General features: G+C 40.8%; 1 protein-coding gene and 1 long non-coding RNA gene across 4 annotated transcripts in view; one reads left to right on the forward strand and one right to left on the reverse strand.

The window, feature by feature from the left end:
- The window catches only part of LOC110962402 (uncharacterized), a 32,994-nt gene extending 14,874 nt beyond the window's left edge, over window positions 1–18,120 (reverse strand). For both annotated transcript variants that reach the window (XR_002596435.2, XR_002596436.2), the window contains exon 1: window positions 17,996–18,120. This is a non-coding gene — a long non-coding RNA (uncharacterized LOC110962402). The remainder of the gene's footprint in view (window positions 1–17,995) is intronic.
- A 268-nt stretch (window positions 18,121–18,388) lies between these two features.
- adgrl1a (adhesion G protein-coupled receptor L1a) overlaps window positions 18,389–18,755 on the forward strand; it is a 95,195-nt gene continuing 94,828 nt past the window's right edge. For both annotated transcript variants that reach the window (XM_022210355.2, XM_051941608.1), the window contains exon 1: window positions 18,389–18,742. The gene's annotated coding sequence lies outside the window, so the exon portion shown is untranslated. The remainder of the gene's footprint in view (window positions 18,743–18,755) is intronic.

Genomic DNA, 18,755 nt, shown 5'->3' on the forward strand with positions numbered 1-18,755 from the left:
CTTTTGCTGTCTTTTCCTTCCATTTCACGCCTCCCTTCTTGTTCAACTCCTGCGTGCATTTCCCCAATGCTTCTTGAACAGTGGTACTGTGCAGTACGAGTGTGCTGCCCAAGCAGGTTAGAGGAGGTAATTCGAGGCTCTGAGGGTGCCGCGAGGCTTGGATTTAGTTCTGGAAGGTGTGCTGACAGTCAGCAATCTGGCGCTGATCACACCAAAGTCACACAGATTGGTAAGATCTGTAGAATCCTAGTGGGAAAAGGGTAAGTGTAAATTAGCTAAGGAGAGAGTGCAGGAGAAGGAGCGATTGTAGTTTTATCCATACAGACAGAGTCAACAGAGATGTCACTTTTACCGTAGGCCATGTTAGCTTTTGAGCTGAAGCCCATTTGCACCTGACACAATGGAAAAGCAAGTTTTCTGCCTGAATCCACACGTGTGAAGGTTGGGCATAGTCTTTGTGCTACACATGTGTTGGTGCAGTGTGAGCATATTTAGAAGAATTAACTGTGATTCGGTTCACTGTTTAAATTTCTTTGAAGAAAGAATAGCACATCTCAGCTAAAAGCGTTCCCTTTGACAGAACAATTGACACACACTCAATCGTGCGCCATACAAATACACCCGGAAAGAAAGAGAGTTGGAGTTGAAGTTGGAGTTTGAGTGGAGTAGACAAGCGTCTGGTATAGAAGCAGTTTTAATATGTTAGCCTGTCTCCCTGCTGGCCTCCCCTCCCCCTTTCAGGGACGGCACTAATGCCATTAAGTGTGGGACAGATCTGTTCCATGTCTGCAGGCCTGCCAGTCTACTGGTCTGCCCCGAGACCACTCTCCATCTAATCCTATCCTCTCTCTCCCTCTATCCTCCTCCTCCCCTCCACGCCAGAGACAGGAAGAGGCGGCTGGGAGAAAAATCTAATAAATAAATGAGAGGATGCAAGAGGAAAAAAAATATATAAATTAAGTTCTCCGTTCTCGTAAATCATGTTGCCAACTTCCAGTAGACAGGAGGGCGGAGCTTAGGGGGAGAGAAAGGGAGACCATAGGTGGACGAGGGAGAGGGAGGCAGTGAGGAGAGAGAAAGAGACGAGAGACTGTGAAAGGGAGAGAAAGAGGTGCGGGAAGCGTTTCTATTCCACCCTCAACCTAGGCTCAGCTCTGGAGACTCGGCGGCGAGGTGTTTTTAATTGATTTTTGATTAGATAGACATGAGGAGGGGGGTTGTCCATTAGCATGAGGGGAATGAACCTCTGAGAGGAAGTGAGTGAGAGAGCAATGTACAGTGAAGGAGAGAGAGAGAGAGAGAGAGAAAGAGAGAGAAAGCGAGAGAGGCTGAGCTGAAGAATTGTGAAAGACACTGAGGCAAATGACAAGTAAATAAATGCATATACATATTTGATATGCACCAGTGGGATATAACTTTTTGTTAAATTCAAACTGCTTTGCAGCTTAATTAACTAAATTATATGCTGTAATTATGCCCTATTCGTCAGGGATTTATGCATGAACAGCTTCCAACCAGAAGATAATCTTTGGCCAAATGAAATAAAATAGTTTACTCCAGGACAAGTTGAAAATTCAGGTTCTTTCTCCTGGGCTCTTAATGCAGGGAGATGTGTTTAGAACAATGCAGGTCAACAGTAGTATTGATAATGTGAACACTATATTATCTAATTCCCCAGCATTAGTAACACCCACCTATATTCCTACATCTAAACAGTGTGTAAAAACGTGGATCTCTATTTTAAAGATAAAAGCTCTGGGACTTCTGGTGTCTGAAGGCTTTCCATATAAAATTACATTAAATGTCTCCGGTGTAATTGACAGCTAAGGTGTCTATAAGCTTAGCTAACCATGCTGTAATTTCTCTAGCTGCAGCGGAGTCATCATATAACAGAAGGATCCTTTAGGAACATAAAATTGTTTTAGCAGGTATATCAGATGTAAAATACCCACTTGTCAGAAAATAAATACAGTAGAACAAGATGAAAACACACGGACGAAAGAGCCCGCAGCAATTTCAGGGCATAACTCGAAGCACTCCTGTTTTAATGAAATAACATTTTTTTCTCAACAATAGAATTTCTAAGCAGCAAAACGCATCTATCCTCAATTCAGCCCACTTGGGGGATGTTACCACCTTCCTTTTACTTGTTAAGCTATGACAAGTGGCTGATATTAGCCTTTGGTCAAACCCACTATAGACCCGATGTGTCTCTGGATTGCATCTTCTTTAGGGGCTCTATAATGGCTTCTTAGAGATCCTTGAGATTTTCATGAAATAAAACTTAATTTCTTTTTCCAAGTTTATATTTAATGATTGGTTCTGCTCATACATTCCATACTGCATAGTCCATTGATTCTGCACTGGAGTCAAATTACATTCACATTCACAAGGGATTCACAAAAAACAAAGTGCTACTGTTTTTAATTTCATCTAATTGAAATCACAGCTCACTGTCCATATCAGGGCTGTGTCAAGTTACTCATAATGCAAACAGAGCTTTTCCTACAGCGGCTGCTTTATGATAATAACAATTTTACAGGCAAAAGATGGGGTGGCTTCTGCTCACTGGAAACGCAGCATACTTGTCCTACACAAATAAGACACCAAATATTATTTTTGAAATCTTATCTATCTGCAGATCCTTTTTGTTTTTTGTTTTTTTTTACAAGAGGGTGATGGAACAGAAAACAACAGCCACAGTGAATCTGCAGATTAAAAGCTGCAGGTGACAAACTGTTCTTCAGACTCTTCAGAAAGGAGGAGTGTCTTTATTGTTCACTGTTATTGTGTGGAAAAACACTTGTGCAAAGTAAAATCGCACCGAGATTGCAAAAGGAGTTCTTTATTAAAACAAGGTGGCTTTGTTTGGCTGTACTGGAGACAGATGCAGCCATTGCTTGTCTGTTGTAAGTCTGACCAAGTAACTTCTCAGTTTCCTGTATTAATTCAATTCATGTGTGCACACTAAAATAAACTACACTAGTAAATGCAGGACCTATCACCAGCTGTTAAAGAGAAGTTTGTAGCTTGTACTTCAGCTTACACATGTCCATTGACATGAACAGCCACTGTGAGTAAACTGTGAGGGTCCATAACGGCACAGAAACCATAAGAAGAGTGTCTCCTCTTATCTCATAGTTAGCCCTGCCTCAGTCTCAGTGCAGTTATTCGCTGTTATTTGGAGACTGAACGGCATTGTTTTCGCTCACAGTAACTGTTCCACAGTTCCAATAAACCGCTCCAAACATGTTTGGTGTGATCACACTCTTAAGTGTCCCTTCATGCCAGGAGCAATCAACACAAGAACTTGTTCCTGAGTCTCTGCAAACTGACAAGGTGCAGAAGATAAAATCTGGTCACCCCGCTTTTCACAATTAGTTCATGTTTCGGGAGCAAAACTCACACATTTTCTACTCACACATGCCTTTGTGAAACTAATAAATATTGTCATAAACCTCAATAAATATGCATTTGTGTATTTTGAGAGAGAGATTCATGACAAAGGGGCTCAATGATGTGTTTAATTAATAAAATGATTTTGCTCCTTGTTACTAAATTACATGATATATATTATAAATATCCTGTGTTTCTTGATTGTTGTATTGCTGCACATGTACAATAGGCCATTTTCTCCTGAGCAATCAGTTAGCTATTTTATTTAATCAGAAGCCCACCTTCACACAGATATGCAGGCAAAGACCCTGCCCCAATAATGAAGAAAACAGAAGGGAATTTACTGCAATTATTAGAAATCCCTTATAGGAAGACTGTACTGCCATCAAGAAAAAAAAATGAACTATCCTCACAGAGAAAAAGGCACTGACAAATGACCTCTCACATATTGATCACTGTACACCCAGAGCCTCACGCGCAGCATAATAAGAACGAGCAGCAAGCACGGCAGCGTTGATATTTGTTGTGTGTGTGTTTTTTTTTTTTTTATATTTCCTATTTGTCCTCAGGTTTAGTTTTAATGGCTGAGCGAACCAAGGAGAGAAACACAACACAGTATTCTCCAACCATAAATTAGATTTGCACCTCCAGCAAACTTCCACTTTGCTACTTGGTAACTTATCTCAGTTCTCATAAGTTTTCTAGTCTCCAGACGGCCCCCTCCTCCCCTCCTCAACTCTCATCCTCTTGGTCAGTGAAACCGGTCCCAGCTGCACTTAAACAGAAACCCAGAGCTGCGGACGTAGACACATTCACACACTCCCACTCCCTCACCGATTCCCTCTGAGGCACATAGGGTTAGAGTAATATCCAAAGTGCAGGTGGGACCTCGATGTTGTAGCGAGGCTGAACAAAGCAGGGTGAGAGCACGAGCCAAGTAATGGAGTGATGATCACTGCAGAGATTGAACAATCAAAGTGGGGAGGCCGTTGGTGGGGGCACTCATGGACTTAGGGAACTTGCACACTAATTGTATCTTATGACTAATTGGTAAATTAGTGAAACCTATTTCAAGGCGCCAGGCTTAGCTTTGGGGGACACCCACAGCTCATTATAGACTCATATTCTGGGCAGAGGAGGAGAAAAATAAAGGAAATTATACAATTGCTCAGGTGAGAATGGCAATTAAGCAAGTGCTTAAGAAGAGCAGGAAATGAAGCCTCATACACGCATAATTTACTATACTCTCCTGTGTCGGGCTTTAAATCACCGCTGATCCAGGGCATGTATTTATGGTGGCATGGAGAGGGAACAAGCACTGTATGTGTTTTTGTGTACTTATTTCCATCAATATGCTTGCGTGCTTGCAAACATGTGAGCCCGACTATGTTTTCCTACAGTGTATGCATGTAAACATTCATAATTATGCATACTAACTAAAGTTGGTGTGGTCATACTGCAAATTTGATCATTTAATTCAATGCAAATTACAGAATCTTTAAAATTATGTCCCTTCAAGGTCCATAAATGGTAAGCATGCTCTCTCAGTGAACCCATTATGCATCTTCCCGGAACAATATTTTTACACATTAATGCTACAGCTTTTCATCAGTGTAGGCCTGATTGTATGCAGAAGAATTTTGCCAATTCCTGCAGGGTTTAAGAACGGAAGAGGCCAGCTTTGTTGGGAGAGACACACTGGCTAATTCATATGCCCGTATTGCTAGATTTAGGTTAGATTTAATTTGAATCTCAACTAAACATCCTGAGTCCATGAAGATAAATGGCTACAGAGAGGAGAGCACTGGATGTCAAGTTTGGGAGCTAGCTGTTCTGTTTTTCAAATATTGATCCACCTGTTGTCGATTACACAAATTGTGTTTAAGGGTAGATTTGTGCTCCTTCAGAGTGTATCTCTCCTGAGAAAACTCTAAGCCAAGTGATATCCAAAAATACACAGGGAAGTATGAGGCACGGCAACTGCTGTTTAGATTCAACAGAACTATTAAGGAGCAAATGATAAGATGATAATAATCTTAAGGTGAGATTTGTGTAATGGAGTCATCTAAATTTTGTCTGTGGCTTCGATCTAAGGCGTACTTTTCACAAAATAACAGAGTGTGTCTTCAGAAGTGCTAGAGGTCAGACACAGGGTCGTTCTGGATGAGTTCTTAGCCTTCAGTCCTCCTCATCTTCTCTTGTATTCCCCTCCCTGGCATCCCCTTATCACACTATCATTCCGTGTTGAGTATTTGCTCGCCCAGCCGTGCCTCCTCTTATGCTTTTGTTCCATCTCTTCATCACCATTTTTTAGGACATTTACAATATTTCCACAAGGACACCATTGATCCCTCCAAAACCCCATCACCCACCCTCCCTAACCAATTTGCCAGCAGTAAAACTAATATTGTCTTTAATCAGATGCAATTAGGTCTGCAAGTTAAGATCTTCTCCCAATTAAAACTCATTAGGCCCATAATGTCATCAGGGGAGTCTTGAGTAACCACCACTTGCATAGGCAGCCCACTTGTCACAAACAACAGTGCAAGCCAGTAGCTCTGTACCACAAAAACAGTTTATTACAGGACAGCGCAGAGGAGAAGAGTTTCAGGAGTGAAGGTTCAGCTTTTTAGCCCATTCAGCCACTTGAAATTTAGCTTGAGAAAAGCAAAAATTCCACCTGTGAGAGTAAATTCATATGGGAATGTTTGTTGTAACAGCAGCCAGGATGACTTTCGTATAACTATAGTTGTACTATGAAGAAGTAAACGCACATGTAAAGGTTAAGACTGCATGAGTCATGCTGGTCATTTAGTGTACTGGATGAAACCTGGGTAGCAAAAGCACAGAATAACTACTGCTGTGTTGGCGTGTGTGAATTAAATTGTGACACTTTAGTACATTCCCATCAAAAAAAATGTTTTTGTTCAAACACGATAGCTTGGAAAGCTGTTAAAATTATTTTTAAAAGAAGCAGAACAGATGAAGTGTGAGTAAAAAAGGTCTTTGGAAATGGAGTTTTCTAAAATATCACCAACATGCCTAAACTCATTACTCACTACTTTTCCAAACTGGTGTCATTTAAATGGTGTATATTGTGACCTGAAACAAAATGGCAGTGATTATCACAGCATTTCAGCAGCGATGATTCAGTGTTCAGTAAATATGTCATTGAGTTAGTCATATAAAATTTTTCTATTTGTCATTATTTAAGCCTGGAAATACACTAATGATACATTGCTGATGCGTGCATGTAGATACACCTGAGCAGGGGTGCGTTTTATACAAATGACTTAACCTAAGGTGAAGCTAAATGAAGCCTTATTAAAGGATTCCACAGATGACACTTTGAATGGAGGCATCTACACCATTGTTGTTAATGGCTGCACAATGCTGCAAACCTATAATGATTCTGGGTCTGACTAACGAAAGCAAAATTGAACACAACAGGGGTTAAGCTGCGATCATTGCCTGTGTTGTTGTAAGCCTGACCCACATATGTGCACTGTCACTGTGGTTCTGTGTCTCTATATATTCGCTCAGAGAACAAACAATCAGCAACATGGTAGATCCACGGCCCTTCTGTTACACAGCTGTAAACAAAAGCAGTACTAAGGTCACATTTTAAATTTTCATTACCAATTGCAAAATAAAGAAATAAATGGATTATGATGCACAAAACCCAATAAACCATGAGATAACCACGGATGCACAGCGAAATGAAAATATATGAAGTAACTTCTTTTCTGCTTTGCTTGAACTGCCCTACATTAAGATACTACAAAACGTTGAACAAACCCAGACAGCAAAACTGCTGAAGGTATATTGAATTTGTGGGTCTCTCTGTCGTGCTCAAAAGCAGTTCATCATTGATTCCTGTGCCCACCACTGGAGAGTTTTCTAAAGCCTTGAGTCAGAACTACCTTGAAGTTAATGTGCTAAAGGCACAGAGACATGGAGCTCATGGTAGATATAGGTATCTCAATCCTTCCTTTGAAAGCTCTCACAGTACAATATTCTCCTTGGGCATGTAAAGAAATTTTAAAGTCTACTGTTATGGTTCTGCAAACTTTAAATGACCTGAGCAGGGATCCATTTTGACTGTACAGTATGTTTGTGATAAGACGGGTGGCTGCTTGGTGAAAAAGGCCATTTATCAATATGACGGTGTCAGTTTTGTGGGTAGGGCCTGCAAAATGTCTGTGTGACACCAATCAGCAGTAATTACCGTAGGGGTTAGAGTTTTCCTCCTGCCTCTAATTGGCCTTTGCTGTCAATCAACAAGTGATTTCTGTTCACAATTGAACTAAGGGGAATGATGGAAGCAGCGATGGCGGGATAATTGAAAATAATTGAGCAAATTGCAGATTTGAGAAGTTGGCTTCATCAGCACTGCGGGGGCGGAATATGAGCATGTGGAGAGAGGAGAGGTGAACAGAGGAAAAGCCAGATCTTAATGATAATGAACAAAACACTCGTCTCCATTTTGCCTCCACCCCCAAGGATAGATCTGCTTATCTGAATAATCAGCCCGCACATGTCTCAATGTCACACGCATGCGAGGAGATGAGCACCTTTGATCTCTGTATCCTGTGCTTCAGCAGCTTTTCACCAGCCTGAGGGCTTGCATCCTGGCCCTGGTCTGAAAAGCCCCTCAAGCACAGAGGAAGTGTTCCTCTTTGGTGCAACTGAGCTGTTTGAGTCTCTGCATATGTGTATGTTTGGCACAGTGTATTAATATACAGAGCGTCTGTACATGTCAGTGTGATTTTTCGGCTATGTCCGAAATGCAATGGCTTTGTCCAACATGAAGACACATTTGTAAATGTACAGTATTGTGGCCAATGTAAAGACTTTATATGCAAAGCGCATGTGGGAACATAAATCAAATTCATTCCACTGGATTTTTTCGGTGGGTGGATTTGTGTATCTGATAGCGTCGCAATGCCAACAAGCTACTGGGACTAAAGGCAGTCCCTCACTTTCAGTTGTTTGTCATCTCTTCTGTTTCTTCCTCCTACTCTCCCCATCCTCAAGAGCTGCTTACCTTCCACATCTTTCAAAAAAAAAAAAAAAAAACATCTCGCCTGTAATTTACATTTCCATATGCTGCCAGTGGCGCCAGGGAGAGTGGATAATTGGGTTGAAAGTGGTGACGGTGAAAGCAGGATAGAAAGGGATACAGAGAAGGCCAACTGAAAAAAAAAAAAAAAAACAACAAAAAAGCCATTACAGGATGGTTTCTCTCTCTCTCTCTCTCTCTCTCTCTCTCCCCCCCCCCCCCCACTCGTCATTTTGCCATGCTGCTCTTAACCACTTGTGCAGCTGAAAAGATTTACCTTGGCCTGCTATTCTCTCTCACTCTGTACTCGCCTCCCCCAGAGCCTCGCTCCCACCCTGCTCCTGCCTCATCCATATTCATCCTGCATCTCTCTCTCTCTCTCGCTCTCTCTCTCTCATTCCCTCTTTCGCTCACACTTTCTCTCTATCTCACTGTGTCACCCACAGCATGGCGTTAATACACCAATTAGTACTAAGAGCAGATAATGGACTATGTCATATTGCAAAAGGGAAAGAGAGACACAGAGACGGAGCGAGTGAAAAAAGGGAAAAAGAGAGTAAGATGATTGAGAGTGTGAGTGAGAAAAGGTGAGTGAAAGACAGATTGAGAGAGAGAGAGAGAGAGAGAGAGAGGTGGTGGAGGTGCCTTTATAGATGCAGTCTCTGAAAATGTTGAAATGCTGCATTTGCTGTGAACATCCCAATGGAAAGAGAGTGATGGGAAGAGCGCTCTGGTGGTCACAGGTTGCTATATAAAAGCAGAGGTGTTACACCAACGCTTTTCTGGCTCCAAATACTGATGTCTGTTTGGCTTTGTGGAACTCTTAAACCCTTCTCATTGGTTTTCACCCTTTCAGTACAGGAAATGCCATGCAGTTTCCTTTCCTGCCACTGCGTTCGTATCTACGCCTACAGGCCTTCTACTCCACTACACTGTATATACAAGGCATGCATGAATGATTTTAAAGACTTCCTCCTGTGTTTGTGCTTCTGCAGGAGTGTGTTTTCGTTTTTAAATTTCATTTAAATCATATGGCAATGTTATGCATTTGGATCAAAGATATTAATGATTTCATAACAGTGATAAGTGAGTTAAAAAGTTGCAAATAAGTTCATAGTGTATACATAAATAAGTTAATGTCATGGTTAAAAAAACTGTTAAAAGGCTATGGATAAAAAATTATCACTTCTCCATAAAGGATTGTTTTGGTTACTGCAGAGTGGGCGCTCCTGTTGTGTATAGACAATCTTTGTGGGTTTTTTTTTATTTAGTTTTTTTATCTCAGCGAAAAACAAACTAGCGATAGAGCAGAAACATGGCCGGAAAACCTCATGTACGCGCTGCACTGACTCTTAAATGTTTGAGCCTTTGGGAAATTTTCGTCTTTGTGAGTATTGCACGTACAAAACACTTCTGTGCACAAATGTTAAGAATTGTTACTTTGAGTAAGTTTCGTAAACTCCATTAGCAGTTACCAATGCTACCGACGTCACGTGTATTAGGTAGCTGTTTGGGTTTGGCACAGCTTACCACATTTATAATAGATAGTAATTGCATTTTTCTGTATGTTACAGTTACTAGTTGTCACGTTTGACTACAGGATAGCTCCATTAATCCAAGAACACAAAGCCTTGTGTACAGTCATGTGTTGTGAGGACAGCACAGGCAACATGCAGAAAATGCAGGTAACATGTCGATTAATTATGGAACAGATGCTTGATATATAATTAATTAGCATCAGACATAAAGCCCTCAATTCATCATAAGTAATAATCTTATCTCTACCAAAACATATGCGAACATTGTTCTGCTGATTATTTTATACGGCACATTGTAAAATGTGATGCGTTTTCATTACAAGTCTTGCAGAAAGGAAAAATTCGGTTTTGTGGTAATGGAGATAATTTGTCAATCAGTGCAAAACAAGAAGCTGCATAACTGTGAAAATTGGAGCTGTTTGCGAATAGGGCAAGTTGTTATGTAAATAATGGTGCCTCGTAAACATGAACTCTGACTAGAAAAAAATTGGCATTAATCAAACATGAGCCAGAACAAATTAAAATATGCCAGCTGTATGAGTCCATTTTCTCCTCCTTTCAGAAGAAAACAAGAAATATTGAGGCAAACAGGAGCGCTGATGCTTTGCTGATAAAGTCTGTCTTATCATGCAAGACATCGCTGCATTGAGAATATAAATGCAACATGGAACACAAATGAACAAAAAGAATGGTTATTAACAATGGCGGAGATTTTCAGAGTCATGGTCGAGCCTGAATGAATTTATTCAGCGCTAAAACATCCCCACACACAAGCACAAAACCACTACAATGCTACACAGCGACAGGCTCTTATCTAGGGTTCTCTTTCATTTTTTTCAGGTCCTCTGTGTATTTGAACCACTGCATTTATCAACACTTATCTGAATCATTTTGTATGGCCAAAAGCAGGAAAGTAATTACGATGCAGTGCCTAAAAAAACTGAAGTCTGCAATGCATTTGAATATAGCTAGACTTTTGATTTGTATCCGCTCCAAAAAATCTGTTTCCTGTGTGTTTCTGAGATGCATCTATTTATTTAAGAGCCTCTTCAGACGATACAGCTATACTTGAAAAGATGGAAGGCACACGATAATGACATTCGAGTACAGTGAACTTTACACCGGAAAATGTTCCATTTACTGTACAAGCAAATGGACAACTGTTTTGTAGGCACATGTGGCAGTTTTCTTTGTGTTTATAATGCAATTTTAGAGCAACCACTGACCATCATAACTGCAATATGTCATGTCATCCCACTTTTCTTAAGCATGTGTAAGGCATCTAAGAATCTTACCATATAAATTCCATAAGTTCATTTTTTCTTTTGCATCATTTGACCTTCTAAGCGGTATTACTGATAAGCAAAATGTTGGAGCTGCACTATTTCTAAGGGACCACTGCTTGTCTTTAGAAGGCCAATCAGCACTTCATCATTTGTAGTCATTATTACTGTTGCTAAGAGACCGTGGTGCGATGAACAACTGCTCAGACTTTGCAAAGCATGACATGATGGTTTAAATCTGTCCACATTTGCTTTTCAGTGGTCCGGGCTGTGCAGTAGGTGATGAGGTTCATCTGCAGTCTAATTACTCAGTGCACTTTGTGACTTTGCATGAATAGCGTCTAATCTTGAAAAAAAAAAAAAAAACACTGCGAGAGCGTGAGACTGCCATGGAGCACAAACTACATTATGTTAGCTGTTTATTGACACAATGAGTCAGGCGGCCCATGAAGGTCAATTGACTAGATTTGAGAGCGGTAGAACGGAGTAGGTACTGTGTGACAGAAGGGTAAGTGGCAAAGGCATGTAGAGCCCATTCAGTCGAACCCAACATTAGCTATCATAATAGAAACTGACAAAAGCATTTTCAGAGGGAAGAGAAAAATTGCAACATGCACTGTGCACTGATGCAATCACTGCATGATATGGGCGTTAAATAATTTCGTCTGGCAGTGGAGCTTAACTCGTGTTCACCTGGAGACAAACTGTGCCTGGGATTAATCATCCAGAATTATCATCAGTCTTGGCAAGGATGTTCTGAAAATTTTAAAGGAAAACTCTTTGTTCAGATATTATGGGTAATTTGTGTTAAAAATTCAATACATAACAGGATTATAGCAGACACAGCAAATAAGTTGCCAGTAAATAAAACAGAACTGAGAACCACAAAATAAATACGCCTTGAAATGAGACTATGTAGCTTTTTTGTTACAGGGCTGATAACAACGATAACAACAATTTTTATTATGTTTCAGTTACTTCTATTCCATAACCATTCAGCAATTTTGCTGAAAACTAGTGGAACTGAGTCACAAATAGGGAACAGTAAACATGGGTTAGCCTCGTATCATATTATTATCTATTATTGCTGATTAACGTAACTGAATAGTAATGCATTAGAGAAGAGTCTTAAAATCAACAGACTGAAGCAGTAACAGTAGTATTTCAACAAATCTAGTTCATTTTAACTAACAGTATTTATTATTATAAACTACAACTGTCAGAACAGACTATGTAATGGCAGATGCATGGTTCTGTGTTGGTGTTTTTGTGTGTAGAAGGATTATGGAAATTCAATTCAATTTTATTTATATAACAACAGTAAAGTACAGACTTTATGAATTACAAACAGAGAATAGAAAATCCACAAAATGAAATAATGTGGTGGCTTTGGAGACACATTTGTGTGCAGACCTCCCACAAGCCAACTGCACTTTGTCCCTCGGCAGCAATGTCAAATACTGAAAAGTTGGCTCCAACTGGAAAGGGTAAAGAGGCAGTTCGATATAATGAACAACGCAGGCCTTTGTAAGCGCTGCTGATGCAACAGGCCTACCAGTAATGGTCTCTGATGTCCATCCATTATTTTTATCACTTGGGATGTGTTCCAATATCCATACTACCATACTATATAATACGCCAGAAAAAGATTTAGTATGTCCCAATACATAGTATGCCAAATGCAGCATGCCAAAAATATCAGTATGTCCAACTACATCCGGTCATGTTTTGCAGTATCCAAGCCAACATGCTTTTCTGGCCATTCTGACCCACAATCTTGTGTGCAGTGGAAGACACCTCACATACGTCATGGTGTCTCACACGAGTATAAACAAGCTTGAGCCTCCAAAAGTGCACAGCCGACAGATGACGGCTCATTTCGCACTACAGACTGCGACAGATGTATGAGCAAGACGGTCACTGTGTAAGGCACAATGACAAAGTAGTTTGTGCTGGTAGTATGCATTCTGCACCAGTACGGACTTTGTAAGGACAGCTTAAGTATGTACTGAAAGTATATGGAAAAAGTATGTGATTTGAAAGACAGGGTTGTTTGCACTCCACTGGGCAAAAGCAAAATGACGAACAACAGCACTAACATGAGCAACAGTGCATATTTTCGGTTTCATTTATTTTTGGCTTACAGGTGGCAGCCAACAGCTACAACAGGTAGCTGTATGTCTGCAAACCTGTGCTTAGCACCAATGAGGTAACAATGCAATAGTATTTTTTTTCCTGAAGGCTATAACAGCAAAACGCCCAAGTGTAGAAAACTGAGAAAGTATGATGTGGCTGTTTGAGTGTCGCTGTATGTGTGTATTCAGCGTATTGTATGTATAACAAAATATAACAATACTGTATAGTGTTTCTTACTGTATTGGTGTTTACTGACACTAACCGACGTTTACTGTCCCCTTCGCATGGTAGTGCATTTTCCTGTGCTGCAAGGTTGATGTAATATGGTCCTTTATAGGAGAAGTACAACATTGTACTTGACTACAATACAATCTGGTACAATGAATATAAATGCTGGAGTGGGCATACAGAACTTGCAACCTCTCTCTCTCCCTATATATATATATATATATATATTCAAACGTTTTAGAATATCCCAATTTTTTAAGTAGTTTGAGTCCAATGAATAGTTTGAAATGATACAAAGGTAAGTGGTGAAATGCCAGACGTTACAAAAAAGGCAGCGGCGGTGCGGCGGAGACGGCCCGAATATTCGGATCCGTTCGTCTGGTCTCCCGGGTCCAAATGTTGCCTTCGTTTTGTCTTCAGTTAAACTGAAGAATTCCCAAACAGCAGAGGTCTTCAGCATCTTGTCTTGTGTTTATGCAACAAAGTGAAGCGTGACGTCAGAGTCGGCAGCCACCCGGCCATTCGGGTGGTGTTTACAAACACGAATGGAGGAGCCGAAATGAGCCGAAGAACACGGTGGGATGAGCCGAAGTGGGCCAAAGGCGCAGGGAAGAGACAAGCTCCGAATATTTTCATCTGGGGGGAGGAGGGGGTGATCACATAGACATATGTGTATATGTTATAGACATATGTGTATATGTTTATGTGATCACAGGACGAGATGAGCCGATATGAGCCGATGTGGGCCGAAGGTGGAGGGAAGACAGTAACGCCGCTTATTCTTTCCGCCCGGTAACGTCCGACAGGGGGGGAATATTCGGATACCAAAATTAATATCCGGATAGTGCCGTTGCGAACAAATATTCGGATATTCGGGATATTCGTGTCCAGCCCTAGTATTTACATCTGGATCTGCACGCAACTTAGAAGATAGCATTATTTGTAAGGGAACACCACATTTTTAGGGGAGCAAAGGTATTGGAACATACAGATAAAATAGATTACAGTGAATAAGACTTAATATTTGTTTTCATATCCTTTGCTTGTAACAACTGCATCAAGCCTGTGACCCACTGACATCTGAAGACTTTTGCATTTTTCTTTACTGATGCTTTTCCAGGCTTTCACTGCAGTTTTCTGTGGTTGTTGTTTGTTTTAGGGGGTTACCCCTTTCAGTCTCCACTTTAGCAGGTAAAATGCACCTCTGTAGGGTTGACGTCGGGAGATTGACTTGTCCAGTCTCAAACCTTCCACTTCTTGCCTCTGGTGAACTTCTTTGTTGTTTTGGGTCATTATCTTGCTGCACGATGAAAGATCTCCCAATCAGTTTGGCTGCATCTTTCTTTAAATTGGCAGAATGTTTCTGTAGACTTCTGAGTTCATTTTGCTGATGCCTTCATGTGTTACATCATCAATAAAGATTAATGAGCCCATCCCAGAAGGAGCCATGCAAGCCCAAGCCTTGACATTACCTCCACTGTGTTTCACAGATGAGCTTGTATGTTTTGGTTCAAGAGCAGACCCTTTCTTTCTCCAAACTTTAGCCTTTCCATCACTTTAGCAAAGGTTCATCTTTGTCTCATCAGTCCATAAAACTTTGTCCCAGAATTGCTGAGGCTTATCTCTGTACTTTTGGCAAATTCCAGCCTGGCCTTCCTATTCTTCTTGTTAATGAGTGGTTTCCATCTTCTGATCTCCTTTGTACTTTTCTTCATGAAGTCTTCTGTGAACAGCAGATTGTATCTTCACTTCTGCCCTCTAGAGGTTGTTGCTGATGTCACTACCAGTTGTTTTAGGGTCTTTCTTTACAGCTCTCACAATATTTCTGTCATCAACTGCTGCTGTTTTCCTTGGTCTACCCGTTCGATGTCTGTTACAGTACGCCAGTGGTTTCTTTTTTCTTCAGGACATTCCAAATGGTTGTACTGGCTATGGCCAATGTTTGTGCAATGGCCCTGATTGATTTTCCATATTCTCTCAGCTTCACAATTGCTTGGTTTTCACCCATAGACAGCTCTTTGATTTTCCTGTTGGTTACACCTCAAAGTATAGATGCAGTCTGCACAGACAGAACCCAAATCTGAAACTGAACGGAGACATTGAGATCTATTTATTGTTTGAATAATCAATGTAATAGGACATACCAGGGCCACAAAAAACAATTGTCAGTCACATGTTTCAGTACTTTCGCTCACATGAAAAATGGGTGGGTTCAACCAAAGTTTTAAAATTTTGCTATCTTCTAAGCTGTGTATCAGATCTAGTTAATACCTTAGTTAATACTTAACTAGCTTAGTTAATACCTGGAAATATGGAAATGTTGATCTCGTGTCTCATATTCATCGTTTGATGCCAAACCTAAATGTTTTCAGTCTGCAGCAGAAAGCAGAAAGGAATTGGCCTTATTGTTTAAATATATTTTTGAAGGGGAGTCTATCTATCTATCTATCTATCTATCTATCTATCTATCTATCTATCTATCTATCTATCTATCTATCTATCTATCTATCTATCTACATGCACTTTATTAAGCATGTAGACCTATTTGTAATTATATTTGTTTTTGATGAGTCTGATAACTAGCTGAGTAATATAAGCTACAACAAATTACAAGTGCTGTAACAATGTATGATGGATTTATCTGTGGCTTTTTGCAGTGGCACCAATCTGCACTACCATCACGTTTTAACATAGAATAAGACAAACTGCAAGTGAGAAACCTATTTGCACAGTGTGGTGCCTGCTGATAGTTCAGTAGGCTCGGGAGGAACAGGTACTTCCTGTGCTCGAAGTTTCAGCTCAGCTTGAAACTGTTGCTGTGTGTCATCCCCTGACCCAGTCTCTTCCCGAAGAGAATCTTGTATGTGCCGTAGAGTAGCAAAATCATGTTCCAGAAAAGGGTTTTAAGTTGTTCATAGCTTTGTAGTCCACAGATTATTTTCTTTTTTCCCTCTCATCCGTGAACATCCTGGAGAGCACCTGAACTACCAATTTATGACACCCAGTGCAGCACTCCATCTTGTTTTTTCAGCAACCTCTCTGTCAGACGAAGACCCCCCCCCCCAAAAAAAAATCTTTTGAAAAATCCATCTGTGCCTGTGCAGAGGGGCAGCAAACTGTAATCTTAAGGACGTCCCTCCTTCTGTGAATCAGTGCTGTGACATTAATCAGAAAAGGTATTTAAAGTGCTGTAAAACCAATGAAAAAATATATAAAGCACATTTAGATAGATTTAAATTCATGGTGCACATAAGTGAAGAAATGATAAATCTGTCTGTAGAAGGGAGTCAATTGTCGTACGGTTGCATTTAAATGAGTCCCACACTATGTCATTATAGCTGTGTTTATTAATTCACTGAGCATGCAGTGTGGAAATTGTTGGATTTTACAAAAATAAATCGTTATCGCTCACTGAGATACACTGTCCACTGAGGATTTGACTCCATTTTCACGTCACTCTGAATGAGTTTGAGCTTTGTCTCATCAAGGTTCAGTCATAGGCTGATTACATGCTGCCTCATGGACAACAACTTTGTGAAACGCTCATTTCAGGTAACTGCAGTGAAAGCTCAGGTGATATGTGTTTGCATTAGAGCACTGGCTGTATTTCATATACAAAGATTGATGTCATTTGGTCAGATTTACTGTATGTTGTGAGTGACGGAGCGCTTCAGGCGATCCTTCATCCCTTCAGCCATCAGAATACATAACTCCGCATAGCTCCTCCACTTTTTCAACTCGGTTGCCCTTTTCATGTTTTTATGTTTTATGTTTTTACATGTGACGATGTTTTTATGTGCTGTTTTAGGTGTTTTATATGACCTGCCAGATACAACAATTTCCCCATGGGGATAAATAAAGTATCTATCTATCTATCTATCTATCTATCTATCTATCTATCTATCTATCTATCTATCTATAAGTGACTTTATGGGGAATTAATTGCCTAACATGTCACAGTCAGATGGGAAGGTGAGAAAGGTTCACCTGTGAGTCAAGTATTTATTTATGTATTTATTTTCTGATGCAGGTACTTCTGTAGAATCACACCACTGCAATTAAATTTGCAGAGCAATCACAGATGGCCATTTTAAGGACCTCTGGTGGTTCCTGAACCCCACCTTGGGAAACCACGTGGGTTGAAAAAAAATAAGTGCTGGTGTGATACCAAGAAAGCAATTTAACTAGTGGGCGGGCAGAAGTGGGACATTTTCCTGCCTTAAGTCAGGCTTGGTTATAAAAACTGTCTTGGAACTGTCTTTAGGCGGCCAAACTGTATGTGAAAGGCAATGACAAATGCGCTAGACTGTAATAGGCCCGATGCAGGACTGCAGAGGTTGAAAATAGCCTACCGTGTGAATGGTCCTGATGAGAGTGTGCGCTGCCTGCCGACAAAGAGGGAAACTAGACACGAGTGATCCGCTCGGTGCGTCAGGACGCACAAGACAGCCGCATATGGCCTGTGTAAATCATCCTAATTCCAACGGGCGATTTCCAAAACCGTAGAGCCGCATGAGGGTGAAGAGTCGACAGTTTAAAAGCGAGACAACTGAAACACATCAGACATCCAAGAGTCTGATTTGTCTTACGCAGACGGTTTGCGACGCTGGCACATTTGCTCCCATGCTCACCATCTAACCCGCGACGGACGGACAACACGGTTACAACTTCAATTGTCTCAACATCCCACTGTCGCTCAACATCGCGCTCACTCTCTTCGGTAGTAACTGTTATTGTTTCTATCCAGGACAATGGTGTCGTCGCTCTTATTTATTTTGATGCCCACACGGGCACATTTTCGTGAGAACCTGCTCTGTCCGTGAGGATTTTTTCCCCGGACTGCTATTATTATATATTTTTTATTTATAGTCGGGTGGATTTTTCCCCTCTCCCCCTCTCCCGTTTTTCTTTCTCCCGTCGGTTTGTCTTTAAGATAGCAGGCTATTAATTTTTAATTCTTATGCATCCGCACGAAGACGTTGCCAGAGAGGAGAAAACGAGTGATAACCAGAGGGGGAGAAAAGGAGAAGAAGGCAAGTGAGGAGAGAATGAATGAGACACTCTGAGCAATCAAGGAGAAGGAGATTGGAGGAAACAAGGTAGGACCGACGC

Source organism: Acanthochromis polyacanthus, chromosome 21 (assembly GCF_021347895.1).
Source record: "Acanthochromis polyacanthus isolate Apoly-LR-REF ecotype Palm Island chromosome 21, KAUST_Apoly_ChrSc, whole genome shotgun sequence".
NCBI lineage: Eukaryota > Metazoa > Chordata > Actinopteri > Pomacentridae > Acanthochromis > Acanthochromis polyacanthus.